The sequence below is a fragment of the Erpetoichthys calabaricus genome, chromosome 4, assembly GCF_900747795.2.
Source record: "Erpetoichthys calabaricus chromosome 4, fErpCal1.3, whole genome shotgun sequence".
NCBI classification, from domain to species: Eukaryota; Metazoa; Chordata; class Cladistia; order Polypteriformes; family Polypteridae; genus Erpetoichthys; species Erpetoichthys calabaricus.
This window is the reverse complement of record NC_041397.2, coordinates 189,770,547-189,795,848: the sequence shown is the minus strand read 5'-3', so window position 1 is coordinate 189,795,848 and position 25,302 is coordinate 189,770,547. Positions and strand designations below refer to the sequence as shown.

Below are 25,302 nucleotides of genomic sequence, written 5' to 3'. Positions count from 1 at the left end.
GATGATGACAAGACAACTGCAGGATGCTTAGAAAAAGATGGCAAGATAGTTTTCTACTCCAGACTGTCTGGAATAAACCAACAAGAAGGCTGGTTTCTTAGAACACAAGGAGGCATTTGGATGTGGTATCCTATATGGAAACACACAAATAAAGAGAAACTAGAAAAATGACTTTTTCCACTTTTTCATATTTGTAGTTTACTATTTTTTCCAGTAATTTATGTTGTATTCTGTACTGTGTTGGATGCATTTAAGATACCACACTGCTACTGCTTCAAGAAAGTCTGCTTGTCTACTTTTTTGTGTTATGTACTGTACAAGTGTGTTTATACATTAAAGTCTTGTCAACTTCTACAATTTCTACTTTTGGACAATAAAAATGTTTGACATATTTAATCAAATGTCATATAGATGATTAATGGTGAGCCTACAAATATTTATATTATAGCAAAATAAAAACATAAGTTAATCAATCTATCACTACAAAAGCATTAATAATTATAATAAACTGTTGTACTGTAAATAGAAATCTTTTTTCCAAAGCATTACTAATCTCACTGATGTTCAGTGAGTATGATTCCATGCACTGAGCATTGTTAACAAATTCCTAAATGTGCAAACAACCTCACAGTTGGGAAGCCTGCTTTCTAATCTTTGTACAGCATGCTCCTAGGCTCAGAATGGACTGCCTATCTCAGCGTGTTGCCAGCAGCGCTCAGCAGTGAAATTCAAAATGAATTAAAGGAGCTTACTTTGTTAACTTCCACATTCTCAAGGCTGAAATAAAACTCAAATAGGACTTACTTCTTATGTTCAGCCATCTGATAATGTATTTGTTTCATATTGTTGTTGTCATTAAGTCCCCAAAACTGACATAAGATATATGGTCAATTCCATGTTACTAATGAAAACCATTACATTTTATTCACTAGCCAAATGATTGGTTCACTACTATCTATCCATCCATCCATCCAGTCTCTAACCCGCTGAATCCGAACACAGGGTCACGGGGGTCTGCTGGAGCCAATCCCAGCCAACACAGGGCACAAGGCAGGAAACAATCCTGGGCAGGGTGCCAACCCACCGCAGGACTCACTACTATCTATAAAGGTCCAATTATCCATCTTCTTTAAATGTGTGTATTTAAATTAGCAAGACTAAATTGAATAATTAAAATCAAATGCTCAATCTTCACTTTATACTAATAAAGCACATACCAAGAATACACCTCATTTACAAGGCTGCTATATAGCCATCTCATTTTAGGGCTGCATTTCTTATTTATTTCTTATTTATTTATTTTAATGTCACTTAAATAGTATAAATTGTCATTTAAAAAGTATTTATTGACTTAACAAAACAAAAGCTTTCTTTAAGCAAGTCATTGTGAACTCCCCAAAGTTTTAAGAATGATTTAACCAGTTTTGCAAGGGTGTTTTATTATAACTTTGTGCATGACATTCTATAAGTCATTACCCCCAGGTAAGCCATAAACTGGTCAGCTAGTCTGAGATGAAAGGGCAATCTAATTGGATGGAATGATATGGTATTCGGCCAGGAGTCTTGTTGAAGCAAGAATTGGTATGAAGGAGGGACTGCAGGACCGAGGTGTGGCTGTATAGGATTGTTCATTGAAAGTGGAGGGCCACTCTATACCACAACACACCATTGGTCCATGACATGTGACAGGAATCAGTGTAAGTTTGGTCTCTCTGCCTCACTATGTCTCTCCATTTTCCATCCATGGAGGAGGAGGCAAGGTCATACTGCAGTAAAAAGCTACAATCATGGCCGAAATTATCGGCACCTCTGGAATTTTCCCAGAAAATGCACCATTTCTCCCAGAAAATTGTGGCAATTACAAATGTTTTGGTATACACACGTTTTTCCTTTATGTGCATTGGAACAACAAAAAAAAACAGAGAAAAAAAGCCAAATCTGACATCATGTCACACAGAACTCCAAAAATGGGCCAGACAAAATTATTGGCACCTTTTCCAAATTGTGGGTAAATCGTTTTGTTTCAAGCATATGATGCTCGTTTGAACTCACCTGTGGCAAGAAACAGGTGCTGGCAATATAGCAATCACACCTGAAGCCAGTTAAAATGGAGAAAAGTTGACTCAACCATTCTGTTGTGTGTCTGAGTGTGCCACACTAAGCATGGAAAACAGAAAGAAGAGCAGAGAATTGTCTGAGGACTTAAGAACAAAAATTGTGGAAAAATATCAACAATCTCAAGGGTACAAGTCCATCTCCAGAGATCTTCATGTTCCTTTGTCCACTGTGCGCAACATAATCAAGAAGTTCACAACACATGGTACTGTAGCTAATCTCCCTGGACGTGGATGGAAGAGAAAAATTGATAAAAGACTGAAACGAAAGATAGTGCGAATGGTGGATAAACAACCCCAATCAACTTCAAAACATATTCAAGCTATTCTGCAGACTCAGGGTGCAACAGTGTCAGCTCGAACTATCCGTCAACATCTGAACAAAATGAAACGCTTTGGCAGGAGAGCCAGGAGGACCCCACTGCTGACACAGAAACATAAAAAAGCCAGACTGGAGTTTGCCAAAATGTACTTGAAGAAGCCAAAATCCTTCTGGGCAAACGTCTTGTGGACAGAGGAGACCAAGGTAGAGCTTTTTGGTAAAGCTCATCATTCTACTGTTTACAGAAAACGGAATGAGGCCTACGAAGAAAAGAACAAAGTACCTACAGTCAAACATGGTGGAAGTTCTAAGATGTTTTGGGGATGTTTTGCTGCCTCTGGCACTGGATGCCTTGACTGTGTGCAAGGCATCATTAAATCTGAAGACAACCAAAAGATATTGGGGCGCAATGTAGGGACCAGGGTCAGAAAGCTGGGTCTGTGTCAGAGGTCATGGGTGTTCCAGCAGGACAATGACCCCAAACATACCTCTAATGGTATCTCTAACCGGAAATGGTTAAAGACAAAGCGCTGGAGAGTTCTGCAGTGGCCAGCAATGAGTCTGGATCTAAATCCAATTGAACACTTATGGAGAGATCTCAAAAATCGCTGTTGGGAGAAGGTGCCCTTCAAATCTGAGAGATCTTGAGCAGTTTGCAAAAGAAGAGTAGTCGGAAATTCCATTTGAGAGGTGTAACAAGCTTGTTGATGGTTATAGGAAGTGCTTGATTTCAGTTATTTTTTCCAAAGGGCGTGCAACCAAATATTAAGTTGAGGGAGCCAATAATTTTGTCCAGCCTGGTTTTTGAGTTTTGTGTGAAATGATGTCAGATTTGGCTTTTTTTCTCTGTATTTCTGTGTTGTTCCAATGCACATAAAGGAAATAAACATGTGTATACCAAAACATTTGTAATTGCAACAATTTTCTGGGAGAAATGGTGCATTTTCTGGGAAAATTCCAGGGGTGCCGATAATTTCGGCCATGACTGTATGCTGTGTCAAGGGTGATGCCGGACAAGTCTGATTCAAAGACTAATCAAACAGTGACCACCCTGGGAGTCTAAGGAAGATGAACTGATTATTACCCAGGTTGTATTATTATTATTTTATCAACACTCATTTTAACTCTTATTATTATTTTTGGGCATATCCATCCATCCATTATCCAACCCGCTATATCCTAACTACAGGGTCACGGAGGTCTGCTGGAGCCAATCCCAGCCAACACAGGGCACAAGGCAGGAAACAAACCCCGGGCAGGGTGCCAGCCCACCGCAGTTTTTGGGCATATTACCTATCATAAATAAATGTACAACTTAACTCCAGCTTGTCCTTTAACCCTGTTTAATCGTGTGGAGTTTTAGCTATAAAAGGGAAGGGTGTAGGAAGTGCTGAATTACAGTAACTAACAGCATGGGAAGAGTATGGGATTTTAGACATTTTGTTAAAGTCTACATAATAAAGAGTATAAAGGAGAACAGGGTCACCCTAGGACCCTAACACAACAAAGCAGTATGTATAAATTAAGGAGGCTGCAACATACAGCAAACACATTGAGTCTAGAGATTGTTAAAAGATGACAAATACATAAGTGATTGTGTGCGCCGACAGCCCAATTACAAGTACAACAAACATTACTGACATTTTATGGAAATGATCAGTGATGCACAATCAGCTGTACTCCATTAGATCTAAAGTGTAAAAATATTTTAACATTTCTCTCATTTGCCACAGGAAGTTTTATTTTATTTTTCTGTGTGCTTCAATTTAATTAAGTATAGATTAATATTATGGAACAAAAGAAAACAACAGCAATAGACATTATGCAGATACAGAAGAGCAATCAAATGAATTTCTGCAATACAACACATGGGTGACAGGCAAAAGCAAATTGCCTCTTTTTGCCTAAACAGAGAAGGCTAAATGAAAAACAAATTTCATAATTTTCAAAATGGTACAAATGACAAATGCCAGTAGAATTTCTACAGTTAAACATTTACTCATATGCTGTGCTCATGGGCTGTAATACAGGACTTGTCCATGATGTGAAGTACGCAGAGGTATTAGGCAAGGATGTCCTACAGCTGCTTTACTTTTCTATTAGTAACTTAACTTAAAATTCTAGCTCTTCATATTAATAACAGTACTTCACAAGGCACTTGTCTTTCTGCAAGAGAAATTAAAGTTCATCAATAGCCAGTGCCTCTACTATTTCCCTTAAACATGTCTGTAAAGCAATTGAGGATTAAAATGATTCCTGATCTGCTGTAGGGTGTTGTTTGAATATTTAAAAAAGTGGTTAATTATCTGGGAATAATAATCTGTAATGACCAAAATGGAAGATGTAACTGAACTCCTGTTTCAGATAAAACAAAAAAAAAGTTCAATCATAATTAATGACAGACATACCATAACAAATACATTTTTTCACAACATATTATAAAAATTATATATGCAATAACACACTAAGTATTAAAATAAAACTTTATCTTTATAGATCTAGTACAATACATAGTAGTAGCTCAACTGTTGAATGAAAATGACAGATCAATTACTTATCCTGAATTCCTTGAAAGATTTCAGTTCTACATTATCCCAAAGTAATATTCCATGAATTTGTTAAAAGACAAATTAAAATTTGTTAAGATTGACTTTACTTCTGATATTGTAACTAGCCTATTTTTTGAAGGTATGGTAATCAAGGATAAAAAGTAACAATACTACACAATACTACATGAAGAATCTGTGTAATCTTCCTTTTTAAATCGCTCCTTGTTAATTTTTTGAAAAATTAAATTGAAGATTAGATTAGGTAGTTGCCTATATTACAAATAAAATGTTAAAAATTTTGAACTGAAAATGATATCAAATTACAGCAACTCAAAACTGTTAGTTTTCATTTTTGGAGTATTCTGTTGAGCACTGGAAGGTCATGTGGAGCACACTATACATACAGAATATTTGTATTTTATGCTTACAAATATTTAACATTTCAACATTAACACATAAGTAGAAAGAATACACAGTCCCCATATGTGGGATTTTCTTATTTTAATTCGGAATAAAAACACACAACTTCATAAAAAGTAAATATATAAAAGTTGGGGAACTGGAAAGTAAAGGGAACCATTTTCAAAAATGTGAAACGCCAAACCAAATGCAACAAACAAAATTGTTCACTTAACATGCTTTCTTAACATGCAATATGTGCCACAAGGAGTTAGTGGTATGGCCAAAAATCCCCAATCCCTGTATATTTTCTATATGCTTTTCAGACTTTTTTTAACAGAGCACAAATGTGTTACTAATTAATTGTGCATACAGGTGCTAATCTTATCCAATTAAATGCTCTGTCCTGAAAACCAAGGATGGGCAGGTGCTTGAGGAAGTTTCTTTTCATTTGGAAGATAACAGACCAGGATATGGAGATATCAAAGGACATAGACAGAAATGAGGTCTAATAAACAGGAAGGGATCTAAATATGAAGAGGAGCAAACCAAAACAAATGTCAAAGTCATTTGCTTGAAGAATGAAGGAAAGTTTCTTGCACATACTTGCTTTTCCCTAGTCTACTTACACCAGTAAAGTATTTTGTTTTGAATTATTTTAATCAGTTTCATCTAACGTTAGGATAACAACGAGTTGTGCATCACGATTTTATGATTTGATGTGTCACAGGACACCCTCATCATGTGACCAGCAATGGGCTTAGTGACCATGAATGTACACAAACATGTGTCAGCAGAACGAGTGGTCAACTTCTCATTCTAAAGGTGTTATCATGTATCAATTTTACCTGTGACTTTGACAAAATGCCAAAACTCTACAAAGCCTGAAAACACAGGGACAGAAGAACCCTGCAGACAAAATAGGAAAGGATTATTTTTCATAACTGACAGCTCTTATAGGTGTGTTTTAATTTTATTACTATTTTGTATTTTCTATTACCTAGTTAGCTCTGTCAGGCTAAAATACAGGCTAAAACAGCATTGTATTGATATTTGAGTTTGTGTAAATTTATTCATGGCTAAATATGTATTAAAAATTGTTGTATGGACATAAGTACTTTAGTTTCAAATCCCAATACAGGACTACTGTTTCAAGTATATTAAAACTTGTGAGACTGGATGGGGATTTATATACTGCATCCTCCCTACAAAACATTTGGAATCAATAGTTCTATTGGTTACTGTTATGTCATTCAATAACAGCTGTACAATTAAATAAAGATAGATAAGACACCAAAAAGTGTTTAAGGCATTATATTTAATGTTTCGAGTATTTTGGGCGCAAAGTTTAGTTGATGAGATATTGATCACTGCTTTGCAAATCCAAGGCATTCCAAAACTGCATTCTATTATAGCTGTCAATGCTACTCCAAGCAGTCTGCTATATCTGTGTTCCTCAAAGGGAATTTTAAAGTGGGCTGCAAATCCAAACATCTCCTGCCTTTACTCTTCCATGTAAACTAAACAGGGAAAAAAAACTTGGACTCTTAAGCAGCCTGTTCTCCTTTCAACTTCCACTGGGTACTGCTGGGGAAAAATGGTGCAAGTTGTCGGTAGAGATGTGGTCTTAAGTGGGTATGACAATTGTACCTCAGTATGGGTACGGTATTTGTACCCTTAAACTATGCTACATGCCAGTGGTTCAGTTGTCAAACCTTCTGAGAGTACAAGAACAATCTTACCTTTATTTTTGAAACTGTGCCACAGCCATATTGACCTGATACAGGAGTTTCAAATAACAGAAAATTAAATTTTGAATTTGTGAGCAGGGCTATTATGATATTGTGATATTTTAATGCTTACAGAATGCATTTTTATTTATTTATTGAACACTGAGCATGTACAAGGTGTGTCCTAGTTACTTGATATTGTTCCATTGAATTTTATATGTATTAGATTTTAGGCTTAGTTAACTATCCTAAATGAAGAACCAGCTTTACATAATTGCCTAGTGCTGGTCAAGGTACAGCATGAATAGTAAAATCACCTGTAACATCATACAAACATCTAAAAAAATAACAACAATGATAAAAATAATACAATGTTAGCAAAAGGTAATGGGATATTTAAATAAATAAATACATACTGTACAGTACATACACACATACATACTGATGATTAATAAAATTTGCTTGAATCAAGAACAGTGCTGAATGTCTGCAAAACAGAGAATTTTCACTGTATTGTACTCATTGTTGTTGGTTGTTTTCCATATGAAGGAAATAGAATATTATTATTTCAAACCATGATTATTTTTTTTTCATTTATTTTGTAACCTGTTGTTTCTTCTTTTTATTATGATTATTACCTGTATATGTATTATGTATTAGATTGCCCTGCCTTGTATACTTAAGAGGTGTCACATTATCATCTGTAGAAAACTGGAGAAAACTGAACATATTAAATATTCATTTATTATAAATGTATTATTATTATGTATTTATTGTATTTATTATACCATCACTGCCTGTTGTAGCTATTAATAACAAATGTTTTACACATAATATATAATGTAAATTGGAAAATTAGCTTTACATATGGTGACGTGTCTAACATTTATAACAATGAAAATCAATTGAAAAATATGAAAGTTACAACCAATTTTAACATGAGAACTCAGAATATGAGTTTACAAGTGGATGTTCACTACTTCAATATGGTGAATGCATAGATGTATCACCACTTATGGAAACAGTGGTCAATGTGGTATCTATCTTCGTATATGTTGGTTAGCAAAAGTAAACAGCATGTCCATGCCAATGCAAAATAATGGTCATGATTAAAAAAAAAGGATATCAACAAAAATAATAAAAATGTAAACAAGCAGTTTAAATTACAAGTTCAAAAATTTCTAAGATTAAACAAATATTAAGTTAAAAAAAACTGACATCCATCATATTTTGATGCTCAAAATCTTTACACATTTCACAAATTAAACAACTGAATAAGCTAAATGTGTATTATTGTGATTAATGAGTGTTATCACTATGTATTTGGTAAAATACTTTATTTAAAGCAGCTTACATAAGAATCAGCACGCATAAAATACACCAGTGTTTATCAAGAAAATTAATTTATACTGAAAAAATAAACTATAGGACAAATAGTGTAGACTATAGTTAATTACACAGATAGATAAAAATAAGAAGTAAGAAATACACGTGGCTAGTGAATGGTAGAGAATGTTTAAGACTGAGTATAATATTTTTTTCAGTCTTGAAATAGTTTTATTTAGTTATACCACATTGTTTTAGACATCAGCCAGGCAAGGCCAATGTCACACCACACAACTTTTCCTGCGAGTTTTAGTATTAGCCCTCAATTACATAATCTTAAGAAAATGACAGTGAGTTGTAGGCAATGACAGTGCACACCTATTACCATAAATTATGTAGTGTGATACCCCAGCACCTCAGTAACCCACTGCAAATCATTAAAACAAAATTCAAGCTGGTTTCATTTTTCATAGAAAGCTGCAATATAGAGGGTTAAGGTCTTGTGTCTATGAGAGTTAGAAGTCAATGAAAAATCAATCAGAAGTACAATGCCCATAAACAATGGAGAAGAATAATGACTGCAAACAAGGAAGAAAAGAGTGTGTTTTGGCACGTGTAAACAGACACTGATTGGTTGCCAAAATATGTGGTCTCATGGTACTTTACTAGTGCAATACAAGATTCTAAAACTGTGTCAAAAAGATGTGAATGAAACATGTAATCAGTCACCTCTTGCTATTCTTAGTCATATAATTTAACACTCTCATAAGTAATGAGATTTGGCAACTGCAGTCAGTAAATGTAGATACAAAAACACTTTGTAAAGAACGAAGTTTTCAAGCATCACAAAACTGTCTGTTTTACTAGTATGACAGAAGCTAACCATTTCAAAATTCAAAAAGGCTGATCATGGAACTGATGTGCCAAAAAAAATCTATCTGTAAAATAGTCAGCTATTAAATAATAATAATAAATGTATTTATATAGCACCTTTCCCATATTCAGAATGCTTTAAATAAATTTAGAAAGAACAACTGGGAATATACAAAATTGGATGAAATGAATTTTTGCATAAAACACTTAATAAAGGTAAATACAGGATATATAAAACATTGAAATAAAATAAAAGACAATAAACCAGAATAAAATACTAAAAAACAAAAACTACGACTTAAACCCTGAAGAAATAATATAATTTGTGACACAAACACACATCAACCTGAGCATCTTCACAATGAAGCACAAATCAAGAATTTGGAGCAAAGTAGTTACAGTGGTCTACGTATGTGTGTGTGTGTGCCTGTCTGTTCTGTTGCCATGCTCACTGCAATGTGGAAATAAATAAGCTTCAGTTACCTTGTGCTAATGAGATCATGAAATGATAACAGCAATTGTATTCTTTTTTCTTTCAGTGTCAAGTCTTCTGTTCAGTTTCATTTGCTCTCTCCCTGAAACCCTGGAGGTTTAAAGTACATGGACTGGAGAATTTGGGGAAGGAAGGTGTTTTTGGAAGAATTCCAGTAGGTGGAGCCTTTACAGCAGCAGATTTCACCGCTATTCACTACAGACTTTTTAATAAGTTGTCCCCAGATATGTATTCTCATTTTGAGAATCACACCTGGCCCCACGAGGCTAGTACAAGGCCACTTAAAGCTTTATAGGTTATTAACAGAATTTCATATTCAATCCAATAAGACACGGGGAGCCAGTAAAAGTGGAGAAGCTTGGGTGTTATGTGCTCGCTGTTGCAGATCTGTGTTAAGCACTAATACAGCAGAGATTTGAACCAGCTGGAGATGTCAGAACACCATAGAAGGGGTACCTGCCAATATAGAGTTATAGTAGCTGATGTGGGATGTAATAAAAGCATGGACAACTTTCTCAACATTAGAAAAGGAGGGAATGAGTGAACACCAGATATATTATGGAGCTGAAAGTAATAAAGTTTCATAATGTGATTTATGTGAGAAGAATAAGACAGGGATGAATCAAAAATACAGTGCATTTGGAGTAACAAAATACTGAAACAGAAGCTATGTCAAACAACCAACCATTCTTTTATATTCAAATGTTATTTTTTCCTTCAAATAATTTTTTTTTAAATGTATGACTTACATTCAAATGGTGAAATTGTATGTGACACCCCTAAATGAATATAGTAACAACTTTCATTAAGAATTGGTTTCAAGGAAACCGCCAGGTTATGCAGCACCATGGGAACCAAATCTGACACTTAGACTTACATGCTACTTAATGAAATCTGGAAATGGAATCCTCTCATATCTATTAATCAACTTACCAATGTTTTCTACATTTTTTTCATATTAAACATTAAAAAACATTAAAGTATATTTTTGTAGAGTAATTAAATAAAGGTAGTAACCCCTTAACATACAGATACAAGCACATTTCTGGAATGTCAAACAAAATGAAAATGAAATAGCCACTTTATATCGGTTAAGGAGTAAATAATACCCCACAACCTCAAACTCAATATTATGACTCAATTTGTATCACTTTCTACTCTTCACTTACTAAGATTTCAAAAGTCATGTAAGCATACCATAGGGGGGCATTTTTGGGGTTTTTTGCCTTGTGCGCATGCGAGTTAAGCAGGAGAGGTGCAGCTCAAAACTGATAATGTTTCAAACATAACAAATTAACTGTACAACATCTTATTTTTTTAATTTAAGGCTCACATTCTTCTGGTTCTCTGTCTATATATATTCCTTTATTAAAGCTAATGATTGAAACATTAAAACATTTTCCCTAACACTAAGGTGTGATGATGCAGGTTTGTTCCATGCTCCCATCTGACTTCTGGGAGCTCTTGAACCCGACACCGTCAGTAATGTCACCGAAGAGCTAGGCAGTGAAGACATCAACAATGAAGCAAAGGGATGGTGCAAAAAGTGCAATGTGCTTTTATTAAAACCAACAAAATCTAAGTGTCCAAAATCAAGTAAAGTGCAGTGCATCAAAATAACTCATTAAATAAATAATCCATTAAACATGTGAAAGGTGGAGGTTAAAATCCAATAACAAGAAAAAACCTTTAAAAAACAATGAGGTTAAAAAAACGGCTGGAAGTAGTCTCTTTAAAAACATAAAGCATGGTGCCTCCTTTCTACTGGTGACTCCCCTGCTTCTCCCGTCTGGGCCCCACAACAGGGGAGTCGCCCTACCAGCAAAATGCAGCTCCTTCAATACTGGTCCGCTAGCCCTCCGATCCCTGGCTACATTGGGATCCAGCCGGACCAAGACTTGGGTTCCTTCCCCAGCGGCCAGGGTGCTCACGTTGGGGCTCAATACACCCAAAGCCTCCACGACTCCGCTCCTTTCAGCGGCCAGTCATCTCCGCTGCCGGTCACTCCAGCTCCTCCCAATTGCTCAGCTGGAGCGATCGCTTCAAACTGCCCCCTCTGAGAGATGGCCACACTCCTCCGGGGCTCTCCTACCAGCTTCCTGCCTTTGCTCAAGCAAGCCTGTTGTCGCTCGCTCGCACCACCTCCCCACTTCTCTAGCTTTCTTCTCCATTAACCTCCTGTTCTCTCTCCTCTCTTTTCTTCTTTCCTTTTTTTTTTTTCCTCCCCACTAGCCGCCTTGCGCTACCATTTATTACGGGGACATGGATCAGATGTGGCAATTAGCAGCTCCTGGCACCAATTACAGATGCGGACAACTCCTCATCTGTGCACTTAAGTGAGGTCCATTCGCATCACCAGGGAACCGCTCCAGCCACCCATACCACGCCCCCTCTCTAAGCCACGAGTGCGGCGATTATTTATTTAAAAAGTGGCCTTTTGACGTGAGCTGTGGACCCGCTGCAACACATAAAGTATCAATTGTTAATTTTTTTTAACACGATAACAAACACAAGTACATCTGTCAATATATATTTAGCAGCTTTTTCTGATGCTTGGAAGACAATTACATCTTGGTATTTCACCTTCTGGTTCTAAATGTGGAATAGAATCAAACTGACACATGACTTCCTTTTCCCCAGGATATACAGTGCATCCGGAAAGTATTCACAGCGTATCACTTTTTCCACAATTTGTTATGTTACAGCCTCATTCCAAAATGGATTAAATTCATTTTTTTCCTCAAAATTCTACACACCCCATAATGACAACGTAAAAAAAGTTTACTTGAGGTTTTGGCAAATTTATTAAAAATAAAAAAACTGAGAAATCACATGTACATAAGTATTCACAGCCTTTGCCATGAAGCTCAAAACTGAGCTCAGGTGCATCCTGTTTCCCCTGATCATCCTTGAGATGTTTCTGCAGCTTAATTGGAGTCAATTTTGCTCATATTTGTTGATGCACCTTTGGCAGCAATTACAGCCTCAAGTCTTTTTGAATATGATGCCACAAGCTTGGCACACCTATAACTGGCCAGTTTCGCCCATTCCTCTTTGCAGCACCTCTCAAGCTCCATCAAGTTGGATGGGAAGCGTTAGTGCACAGCCATTTTAAGATCTCTCCAGAGATGTTCAATCGGATTCAAGTCTGGGCTCTGGCTGGGCCACTCAAGGACATTCACAGAGTTGTCCTGAAGCCACTCCTTTGATATCTTGGCTGTGTGCTTAGGGTCGTTGTCCTGCTGAAAGATGAACCGTCGCCCCAGTCTGAGGTCAAGAGATCTCTGGAGCAGGTTTTCATCCAGGATGTCTCTGTACATTGCTGCAGTCATCTTTCCCTTTATCCTGACTAGTCTCCCAGTCCCTGCCACTAAAAAACATCTCCACAGCATGATGCTGCCACCACCATGCTTCACTGTAGGGATGGTATTGGCCTGGTGATGAGCGGTGCCTGGTTTCCTCCAAACATGACACCTGGCATTCACACCAAAGAGTTCAATCTTTGTCTCATCAGACCAGAGAATTTTCTTTCTCATGGTCTGAGAGTCCTTCAGGTGCCTTTTAGCAAACTGCAGGCAGGCTGCCATGTGCCTTTTACTAAGGAGTGGCTTCCTTCTTGCCACTCTACCATACAGGCCTGATTGGTGGATTGCTGCAGAGATGGTTGTCCTTCTGGAAGGTTCTCCTCTCTCCACAGAGGACCTTTGGAGCTCTGACAGAGTGACCATCGGGTTCTTGGTCACCTCCCTGACTAAGGCCCTTCTCCCCCGATTGCTCAGTTTAGATGGCCGGCCAGCTCTAGGAAGAGTCCTGGTGGTTTCGAACTTCTTCCACTTACGGATGATGAAGGCCACTATGCACACTGGGACCTTCAAAGCAGCAGAAATTTTTCTGTAACCTTCCCCAGATTTGTGCCTCGAGACAATCCTGTCTTGGAGGTCTACAGACAATTCCTTTGACTTCATGCTTGGTTTGTGCTCTGACATGAACTGTCAACTGTGGGACCTTATATAGATAGGTGTGTGCCTTTCCAAATCATGTCCAATCAACTGAATTTACCACAGGAGGACTCCAATTAAGCTGCAGAAACATCTCAAGGATGATCAGGGGTAACAGGATGCACCTGAGCTCAATTTTGAGCTTCATGGTAAAGGCTGTGAATACTTATGTACATGTTCTTTCTCAATTTTATTATTTTTAATAAATTTGCAAAAACCTCAAGTAAACTTTTTTCACATTGTCATTATGGGGTGTTGTGTGTAGAATTCTGAGGAAAGAAATGAATTTAATCCATTTTGGAATAAGGCTGTAACATAACAAAATGTGGAAAAACTGATGCGCTGTGAATACTTTCCGGATGCACTGTATATATCCTGGTTGATACTATACTGTTTTTAAATATATATATATATATATATATATATATATATATATATATATATATATATATATATATATATATATATATATATATATATGAATGGAAGAGAAGGTCTGTGATACGGTTTGCATATTTGCAGTTGGAGATCCACGAAGGGAGAAAAAACGAATCACGTATCATAAAATAGTTTTATTCCTGAGCTTTCAACCCCTATCAGGGGTCTTCATCAGAGGATAATGCTTAGACTTACAAAAATCAAAGGCAATATATAGCAACACATTCAGTGGGGGGGGGGGTGGATTGGAGGTGACTAAGTCAGTATGATCGGGGGGGGTTTTGTATAGTTTAATTATTGTGTACATGTCCTTCTTAAGTTGGCATATGCTGGATTTATGTCCAAGTGTCTGTTGATGGCGTTTTCATCTGATAGCCAAGACTCGGCCAACTCTCTGGCACTTTTAGTACTGGCCTTAAATTTTACTTTTACGTTGTCCCAGTTGAATGTGTGTCCTGTCGATTTAGTATGTACATATATCAAAGATAGTGCGTCCTTTCTTCTGACGGCGTTGCGATGTTCCTGTACACGTGTTGAATTTCTTTTTGACGTTTGTCCTATGTATACCGCTGAGCATGAATTGCATGGAATACTATAAACTGCGTTTCGTGTTTCGACAGCCGAAATAATTAAACTATACAACAAATCATACTGACTTATTAATTGTCATTACGAGCCTTACTGGAAATTGGAGGCGTTTGAATTGAAATGGGTTTCATCAATAACTTCGCATCCAGCTTTTGTGAGTTTAAACATTCATAAACATCAAAGTTTCTACTACTCAAATCGTCATCTGTGAATCTAAGATGTTTAAGAGGCATTGGCAGTTGTCCAAAGGTGTAAAATATTTGTCCATTTCCGTACACTTGAAAGCGACAACCGAACAATTCAGCGGCAGCCATCAACTCACATGCAGAACCATAGGTGAAGGGCTTAAGCATTTCACTCTTATAGTGCTCCTGTGTAGTATAATTATCTTCTGTACCGTCATCAGTCCACACCTTGAACCTGTCCCAGTCATTCAATGCATAAGACACAATGTTCCTCCGGATAGCAAGAGTGAGCCTGATATGGCCGTGCAATATGTAACACAGAGAAAGGAAAAGGCGGTCGCCATCTCTGGGCATGGAAACCACTCGGTAAGTGACAGTTCTTTGATTGATGGTGATCACCTCGATAGACATGTTAATGGGGGTACGGTTGGAACGATAAAGGAAATGGGTATCTGAACAATGTAAACTAAGTCTAAAATACCTACACAATAACTATAACTGTAATAAACGAACAATAAAACAGCGGAGAAGCCGTGGATTAAATAAAAAGGCTGCAGTTATCAGCAGGGAGACGTGAATACCGTGGCGAAGCAAGGAAGGGAATGAAGAGACCGGAGTGACAGACGGCATTATACAGGCAGGCAGCCAACTATGTGGGAGGCGTGGGGATGGGGGACCCTCACACGGCGACCGAGCTGCAGGCTATGTACATATATATGTACGTAGGTAGGTTTCAGTTAGCGTTGGGAACCTGTGTACCAAATTTCTTGAAGATGGGCCCATAACTAACAAAGACCGTTGGAAAGTTCAATATGGCGGCCGACAGTGGCGTCATACCACCAAAATAAGTACGTACATCGGTTTCAGTTAGCACAGGGAAGCCGCCTACAAAATTTCGTGAAGATGGGGCCATAAATAAGAAAGTTTAACGTTGTCGACCATTATGACTGTTACGCGTAGAATTTTGAACTGAAACCTGCTTAACTTCTGTAAGCAAGCTGTAAGGAATGAGCCTGCCAAATTTCAGCCTTCTACCTACACAGGAAGTTGGAGAATTAGTGATGAGTGAGTCAGTGAGGGCTTTTATTAGTATAGATACTGTATATATTGTGACAGATAGGGAGCGCTGTCGTCCCCTTGAACCCTCAGACACCACGTCAGACACCAGATAAAAGTCCAATAATTATTTATTTTATAATAACTATGTGCACAAAGCACCCTCCACTCCACAATACTCCAATACAACAATACACAATCAAATAACCAATAATCAATCCTCCACTCCCAGCAGCTCAGTCACCCTTCCTCCCAACTCGGCTCCCTGCTAGGATCTCTCACAATACTTTTATAGTCCATGACCCAGAAGTGCTTCTAATCCTTCAGTCCATGTGATTACCCAGCACTTTCGGGTCAGATGAAAACTCTTCTTCTTTATCCCGGAAGTACGTCATTTCCTCTGTCGCTGTGACTAAGACGTACTTCTGGGTTATAGGGGAAATACACGTCCTTGAGCCTCCCTGTAGCATCGTCTGGCAGCCCTCACAGTATCTAGCAGGGTTGTGAATAACGACTCCATTGTCCATGATTCCCTGCTGGCATTCGGGACACCTCCATGCTGCAGGGAGGGCTCCATCTGGCGGCCTAGGGGTATTGGCCGGGATGAATGGCCAGCCATATCTCACAATATTATATACTAGCCAACCCGCGGCGTACCATACGCCGCATAATCAGGCCTTTTTTTTAATGATTTTTAAGCACAGGGAGAAAATTAACATTTGAAAAATGGGTAATGTAATAAATCACCAAGAAAAGTAACATTGTAACAATGCACGGAACGAACCAAAACACAATTGTCCGCAACTGAAAACTGGCCGACCGCTATCGCGCCTTCTCCTCCCAGACCGAGGGATGGGGGTGGGCGGCACTCGGGCAGAGTCCACATGCACCGAGCTTTTCTATATATAATCCACCAAGTTACCCGACCACGGTAGTAGCGTGGGGAGGGGGGTGTGTACAAAGGGCAGGGACGTAATCAGTGCGAGCGTATGACTCGCAGTTACTGGAAATTCCCCGGTTTGCAGCACGAATGGGGTTCAACGGCTTACACACGCCTTTCTGCGCCGGATAGACGCACGTTGATCCATTCAGTGTAGCGCGCGTGCAGTTACCTGATGCTGGAATCTGTATAACATTGAAAGAAGTGTTGTTTCAATGAAATACATTTGAAGCGGTGGCCATGGAAGGCAAATGAACAGTCAACGCGGCTTACAGCTGGATTGATGCCGTGTTTGTGTCACCCGACCATGGTAGTATCGGGGGGGGGTATCGGGGGTTGGGTATAAAGGGTAGGGACGTAATCAGTGGGAGCGTATGAACTGGACTTCCTGGGAATTCCTCGTTCGTGGGGAACAAATGCAAGCCCCGGTTGATCCATTCAGTGTAGTGCGCGTGCAGTACGGGACATCCAGGGGCATCAGAGACCTGTTAATGATCAATCTCATGCATAATTATTTATTGAATGCTAAACACTTCCGGAAAGACACAGTTGTCTAAAACGGGTTGGTCTGAGAATACAACAGTAAGTGAATGAAAAGATGGAACTCTGGAGAGAGCAAAATACAACACAATAGTGAACCCGCGGCATAACAAATGCCGCATAATTATTTATTGATGGTTGAACACTTCTGGAAAGACACATTTGTTTAAAAAGGGAGGGTTTGAGGATACAACAGAAAGGGAATGAAAAGATGGAACTCTGGAGAGAGCAACATTTTTGCAGTGTTACCGATTGTGCATATTAAATCTTGAAATCCTTTGAGTAACTAATTAACTAACTAACACCCATCCACTCAGCTTGTGTGAAAAAAATGCGCCCGTTCTTTCATCATTTTGTTGCAGCCTATCAAAGACTTGCTGATCATGTTTTCTAGACTCAATATACATTGCCTTTTCACTCAGCGCGGAGGCGCGCATTCATCTCGGATTATTACATCCTGACTAATCTGCTACATGGCTGCGTTTGAAAAACCGACTTATCCCTGTTGAGTTTCACCGGCATTAATGATTAGGAATCTGGTTGGAACAAAACCCTGCAGCCACAGGGGTTCACCAGGACTGAGTTTGGGAAACACTGCTGAACACAGACGAAACCGACTTAGGTGAGGAGTTGGGGCGGGCAAAGTAGTTGCAGCTATTGATTATTCAGTGTTGTTTGCCTGGGTGTCTGATCTGCGTTGACTGACATGGCTATTTTCTGTGTATCCCATGGTTGTCTTCCGGCAGTGTGAATGCCTTGAGAGACAGGGCGTCCTTGTGTGTTGAGTTGTTGCAGTTTGTGACCACGTCGCTGAAGTTATCCCAATGCTGGCAAACAAAGCCAACAGCCATGTTGCGAAGTTTGAGAGCAACAGTTTCGTCAATGACATTTTTCCAAAAAAACCCGACTGATAGGCAGGTTTTCGATGGGGGACGCGGTCGGGTGTTGTAACCGAAAATAATAATGAAAAGTCAACGTGGCTCAGAGGTGTATGTGGACTCATAGCACAGACGAAATGGACTAACTGGGTGGTCGGTGAGTTTTTGCGTCCGGGCACATGAGCAGGCAGTGTGAATGCCTAGAGAGCGAGGGTAGACGTGGGGTGGGAAAAAAGGAATGTTGGTGGGTGGGGAAACGTCTTCCGTGTTCCTGCAGGACCATCTAAGAAGACACATGTTTGTCGCGGATGCGAATAGCTGTATGTAGCGTGTAAAACAGTTTGCTATGGTGCACGAAGTCGTGCCTCGTAACCGAAAAGTCAACGTGGCTCAGAGGTGCATGTGTACTGTAGCCCTGCCGAACATTAATGATGTCGTTTTTCCAGATATGTTGCGTCCGAGTTGGTGGGCGTGGCTCTGCGAGTTGTCGTCGTATCCAATGGTCTTGGGTGTCTTACTTGTCGGCGGCATAGTGAATCCACGCCCCTTCCGGCGTGCTTTCCATGGGTGGCTATTTGTCTTCCGGCTTAGTGAATTATATATATATAGATATAATATATATATATTATATATCATATATATATATCATATATATATATATGTCTATATATTATATATCATATATATATATTATATATATTACACATATATATACACATACAGTGGAACCTTGGTTCACGAACGTCTCGGTACACGTACAAATCGGTTTACGACCAAAAAGTTTGCCAAACTTTTGCCTCGGTTCACGACCACACACTCGGTATACAAACAAGCCCGTTTCCCTTTCGGTTTGTACATGTTCAGTCTCTCCCTGTGCATTTCCTGTGCAGCGAGCAAGACAGAGAGAGCGAGAGAGTGCGACACACACACACACACACACACACACACAGGCAGCATGAGAGAGAGACAGACGCGCACACACAGGCAGCGCGAGAGAGACGCGCGCACACACACAGGCAGCGCGAGAGAGAGAGCTGGACGCATAAGGTAGGAAGGCAGTTAAAGAATGCACTGGGCTTGATTTTGTTTTCACTTCTGTTTACAGCGATCGGTTCGTAGCGTGCATTGTTGCAATATTACTTTTCTTGGTGGTTTATTAAATTACAGATTTTTTCAAATGTTCATTTTTTTCCCTGTGCTTAAAACTCATTAAAAAAAAAGTGTTTTTAGCCAGCGGTTGGTAGCGCTATAGCGCGAACTATTGCAGTTAGTTTTCTCTGTTGTTCAAGGTTTTCTCAGTGTTATTCAATGTTTTTACATTTAGTTTACTATTACGCTGTGCATTCTATGGTTTAATTAACTATATTTGTGCTTAAAAACTTAAAAAATATATATATTTACAGTGGGTACGGAAAGTATTCAGACCCCCTTCGATTTTTCACTCTTTGTTATAATGCAGCCATTTGCTAAAATCATTTAAATTAATTTTTTTCCTCATTAATGTACACACAGCACCCCATATTGACAGACAAAAAAAAGAATTTTTGAAATTGTTGCAGATTTATTAAAAAAGAAAAACTGAAATATCACATGGTCCTAAGTATTCAGACCCTTTGCTCAGTATTTAGTAGAAGCACCCTTTTGAGCTAATACAGCCATGAGTCTTCTTGGGAAAGATGCAACAAGTTTTTCACACCTGGATTTGGGGATCCTCTGCCATTCCTCCTTGCAGATCCTCTCCAGTTCTGTCAGGTTGGATGGTAAACGTTGGTGGACAGCCATTTTTAGGTCTCTCCAGAGATGCTCAATTGGGTTTAAGTCAGGGCTCTGGCTGGGCCATTCAAGAACAGTCACAGAGTTGTTGTGAAGCCACTCCTTCGTTATTTTAGCTGTGTGCTTAGGGTCATTGTCTTGTTGGAAGGTAAACCTTCGGCCCAGTCTGAGGTCCTTAGCACTCTGGAGAAGGTTTTTGTCCAGGATATCCCTGTATTCGGCCGCATTCATCTTTCCCTCGATTGCAACCAGTCGTCCTGTCCCTGCAGCTGAAAAACACCCCCACAGCATGATGCTGCCACCGCCATGCTTCACTGTGGGGACTGTATTGGACAAGTGATGAGCAGTGCCTGGTTGTCTCCACACATACCGCACATCTCCTCAGTGCAAGACACGTGACAGCCCGCATGGAGTTTGCTAAAAGACACCTGAAGGACTCTGAGATGGTGAGAAATAAGATTCTCTGGTCTGATGAGACCAAGATAGAACTTTTTGGCCTTAATTCTAAGCGGTATGTGTGGAGACAACCAGGTACTGCTCATCACTTGTCCAATACAGTCCCCACAGTGAAGCATGGCGGTGGCAGCATCATGCTGTGGGGGTGTTTTTCAGCTGCAGGGACAGGACGACTGGTTGCAATCGAGGGAAAGATGAATGCGGCCGAATACAGGGATATCCTGGACAAAAACCTTCTCCAGAGTGCTAAGGACCTCAGACTGGGCCGAAGGTTTACCTTCCAACAAGACAATGACCCTAAGCACACAGCTAAAATAACGAAGGAGTGGCTTCACAACAACTCTGTGACTGTTCTTGAATGGCCCAGCCAGAGCCCTGACTTAAACCCAATTGAGCATCTCTGGAGAGACCTAAAAATGGCTGTCCACCAACGTTTACCATCCAACCTGACAGAACTGGAGAGGATCTGCAAGGAGGAATGGCAGAGGATCCCCAAATCCAGGTGTGAAAAACTTGTTGCATCTTTCCCAAGAAGACTCATGGCTGTATTAGCTCAAAAGGGTGCTTCTACTAAATACTGAGCAAAGGGTCTGAATACTTAGGACCATGTGATATTTCAGTTTTTCTTTTTTAATAAATCTGCAACAATTTCAAAAATTCTTTTTTTTGTCTGTCAATATGGGGTGCTGTGTGTACATTAATGAGGAAAAAAATTAATTTAAATGATTTTTAGCAAATGGCTGCAATATAACAAAGAGTGAAAAATTGAAGGGGGTCTGAATACTTTCTGTACCCACTGTACATACAGTTCGTATGGTCTGGAATGGATTAATTGTATTTACATACAATCCTATGGGGGAAATTGCTTCGGTTCACGACCAAATCGGTTTTCGACCAAAGTTTTGGAACGATGTTTGGTCGTGACCCAAGGTTCCACTGTACATACATAAATACATTAATATATACACAAAATATTAAAACATATTCTATATAAAATCACAAATTAACACAAGAAGGCAAACATAATTATTACAGATCTTAGCCATCCTGTCCTCTGTTACAGCAAACATTAAAGGAGAAATGAAACTGAACGTATTACAGGAGTAATGAAAATGAGAATTTCATTGCACTGTATACAAATGAAAATATAGCTAACCTTGAACTTGAGAATATTCTTGTTGAGAGTTCTAAGGAAATTCAGCATTTGCAAATGAATTCATTTTTCAGAAATACTGTACAAAATGTCCAGGCTATAAGAAGACTAAAAAAACATTAACAGACTTTCAGACATAATAGACTGGAATGAAACACTCAAATTTTACATTCCACATGAAGCCGTTGGATTTAAACATTGCGCTTAGACTTTAATCATAACCTAAACATAACCAGTATTTAAAAACTAGTATATTTTTTCTGTTAGAAGTATTTTACAAGATGAAAGTACTTATGTCCTGTTGCCATTGCATTTTGTTTTTGTTTTTGCTTCGACAATCTACAAGTATTACTTTAAGGTATTTAGATCTACCAATTCTAAACTTATTTGCTGTAGGTTTTTAATATCTTGAAAATCATCTTATTCTGTCATCATGTTTACTTTCTATTTCAGGACAAATTTACAATGACAGCCCCTGGAATGTATCTATGGACAAGCTTTTTTGGGCTGTTACAAACTTTGATGTTATTTTTCTATAAATGGTCCGGTTACATTACATTTGGCAGGATCTGCAGTCTTCAGAATTATGTTTTTAAATGACACATAGGAACATAGGCTGACACACTTACTATGTGAGACAAGTTACATAGTGTATAGTACAAGATTGTAAGTGAGGATATGGTCACTTAGAGTACTCAAAGTACATTCATGTTCTGCTCTCTTGTGCATACATTATTTCATTCTGGCTGTGTGCAACATTCACAAGGCAAACTACTGGCATCCTTTGCTGTTGACTCAGTCACCTCTTATATTACAAAAATATTGTAAAAGTACTACTGTATATGCAAAAACATTTTATATTTAAAAAAGCACACACAACTTAAACTTCTAGCACTCCCAACCTAATCAGATCGCCTTTTAAATTTAATATTGCATTTATTTGACAGAGCTCTTTGACATTCAAAGCTATCACTTAGAACAATAATGAAGACTAGGGGGCTCTGCCCCCTGCTTGCTTCGCTCGCCAACCCCCAGGTTTGGTTAACCGGATATACAATTTAAAGAGATTGTTATTTTAATTTCATTCATTTTTTATTTCTTGATATTTGCCAGTACTAAAGCTGTGGTGAATGAGTTATCCTCCCTCCCTGGGCTGCTAGTGCCGTGCTACATGATCTGCATGTCGCGCTGCGCGTCGATCATTTAAAAGCCTGTACAGCAGCAGCTGCTGCTTGTGACATGCTGCGTGATCTGCATGTCGCGCTGCGTGACGATCATTTAAAAGCCTGTACAGCAGATGTCCTTTAAGCCAGCTGCTGCTTGTTCCGTGCTGCGTGATCTGCATGTCACACTGCGCGACGATCATTTAAAAGCCTGTACAGCAGCTGCTGCTGCTTGTGACGTGCTGCATGATCTGCATGTCACGCTGCGCGACGATCATTTAAAAGCCTGTACAGCAGCTGTCCTTTTGTCTCACTTCTTTGTCTCGCAGGACTTTAAAGTGTCTCTGAGAAATTGTTTGTAAGTAGGGCGTGATGTGCAAGTAGTCTCCCGGGGCTTCAAAGTGTTTTCCGTGCAAGTAGTCTCCCGGGACTTCAAAGTGTCTTCCGAGAAGATCCAAGAAGACCTGCTGTGCATGTGTACCACGCCAACATTTTTGAATTCTTTACGAAGTTCTACTTTGTCATCTACTCTTTGTCCTTTATTTCCGGCCCCAGGTGTGGTTAAATGTCTTTTTCGTGGGATGTATTAACGTTGCTCGCATTGTGAATTGGGCTGAACGCACGCCAAGGAGTTGTGGTCGGATCAACTGCTGTCTTGCTGCTGCTGCTTGCGAGCTGCGTGTTTTGCTTGTTGCGCTGCATGTCAATCATTTAAAAGCCTGTACAGCAGCTGTCCTTTTGCCACTTCGGGTCTCTGCCGCTCACATCATGAAGGCGGAGGACTGAATGCACTCTAAGGAGATGCAGTCGGATCATCTGTTGACTTGCTGCTGCTGGCGAGCTGCGTGATCTGCTTGTTGCGCTGTGCGTTGATCATTTAAAAGCCTGTACAGCAGCTGTCCTTTTGTCTCACTGCCTTGTTTCGTGTGATGTCAAAGTGTCTTCTGAGAAGATCACGTCTGGTCTCCCTCATCTCCCTCCCAAGATTTTTTTTTATAATAGAGAGATAATATTTAATAACCAAAAAGAAACATTTTCTGAACAGTCAAAATGTATCCAACTGAAAAAAACATACTGACTTTGAATCCAACCCCATACTAAAAATATTTGGGGTCCCATGTCTTTGAAATAAATAAATCTAACAAATCAATCAAGAACAAATTCATTTTCTTCCATGTACAACTTTTCTGTTGTTATGTTTATTGTCTCCAGACCGGTAAAAGGTTTTATGAGGTAGATATCCTGTGTCTAACAAGAAAAAGATGACAAAGAACAATGATTGGCACCTCAATTCATCCTTTGATTTGATATTCAAGTACCCACATATCTGCCACTTTTGCTTAATTAACAAATGAGCTAAGCACGAGTGCAGACAGTTGATGTAACTTTATATTAAGCTAAAGCCTTCCTTTGTTTTGCTGGTCCTATCAGGGTGTAACTCACTATAGTGTGTTATCTCATCATTGCTGCATATAAATTTAATGCATTTATTTATTCTGTAAAAAGCCTGTGCTGACTTTGTGAGGACAGTACACTCTACAACAGCTGCAAGTAAAATACACTCTTTGAAACTACTTTGCACAGACCAATAAAAAAAGACTTGAAAAATAAAACTTATTATTTTAAAAAGGCATGCCAAAAATAGAAACAACATTGCAGTCACTAATAAGGAGACATCCATTTTCAGATATTATATTTCAACCATCTATTTCTAACTTTATCATTTTTTATTTTATTAGAATTACTATCACTACTAGATGTTGTTATTTTGTGTTGCTTAAAATTGTAAAGGTGTCTGCATAGTACAGATGCTTGCCGCACTACATCAGATAAAAGCATGATCCAATTAGTTAACTTTTATATAACTTTACATGTTGTCATGCTTAAAATAAAACATTAGCTTTAAACAATTACAAAATAGCAGTTATTTCATGACTAGTTCACAACATAAATTATCCATAAGACCTGAAATTATTGCTTATTAATCATTTATATTATCTTCACTTACTTCCACAAACTATGTAAAATCTGTATAAAAAATACACAATACTGTAAAAATGCAAAGTTTTCTAAAGAACACACCTATAAAAACAGTTGCAAGTTAAAATTCTTTATTTGTGCTATCCAAAAATCCTAAGGCAATAAATAAATATGCAGTAGAGCAAATCAAGAGACTTGCTTTAAAATTCAGATTATATTTTCAAGCATCGAAAATGTTCTCTTTAAATTCACATTTAAGATACTTTCCTCTTTTGACACAGAAAATTCTGCTGCATTTCCCACATTAAAGCTGCAAGCATTTTGACGTCAACACTTCAATACCACTAT

General features: G+C 38.7%; 1 protein-coding gene across 2 annotated transcripts in view; it reads right to left on the bottom strand.

Annotated features, from left to right (window-relative positions):
* Positions 1–25,302, bottom strand: part of grtp1a (growth hormone regulated TBC protein 1a) — a 131,432-nt gene that overhangs the window by 94,007 nt on the left and 12,123 nt on the right. The gene's annotated exons all lie outside the window — the stretch shown is intronic.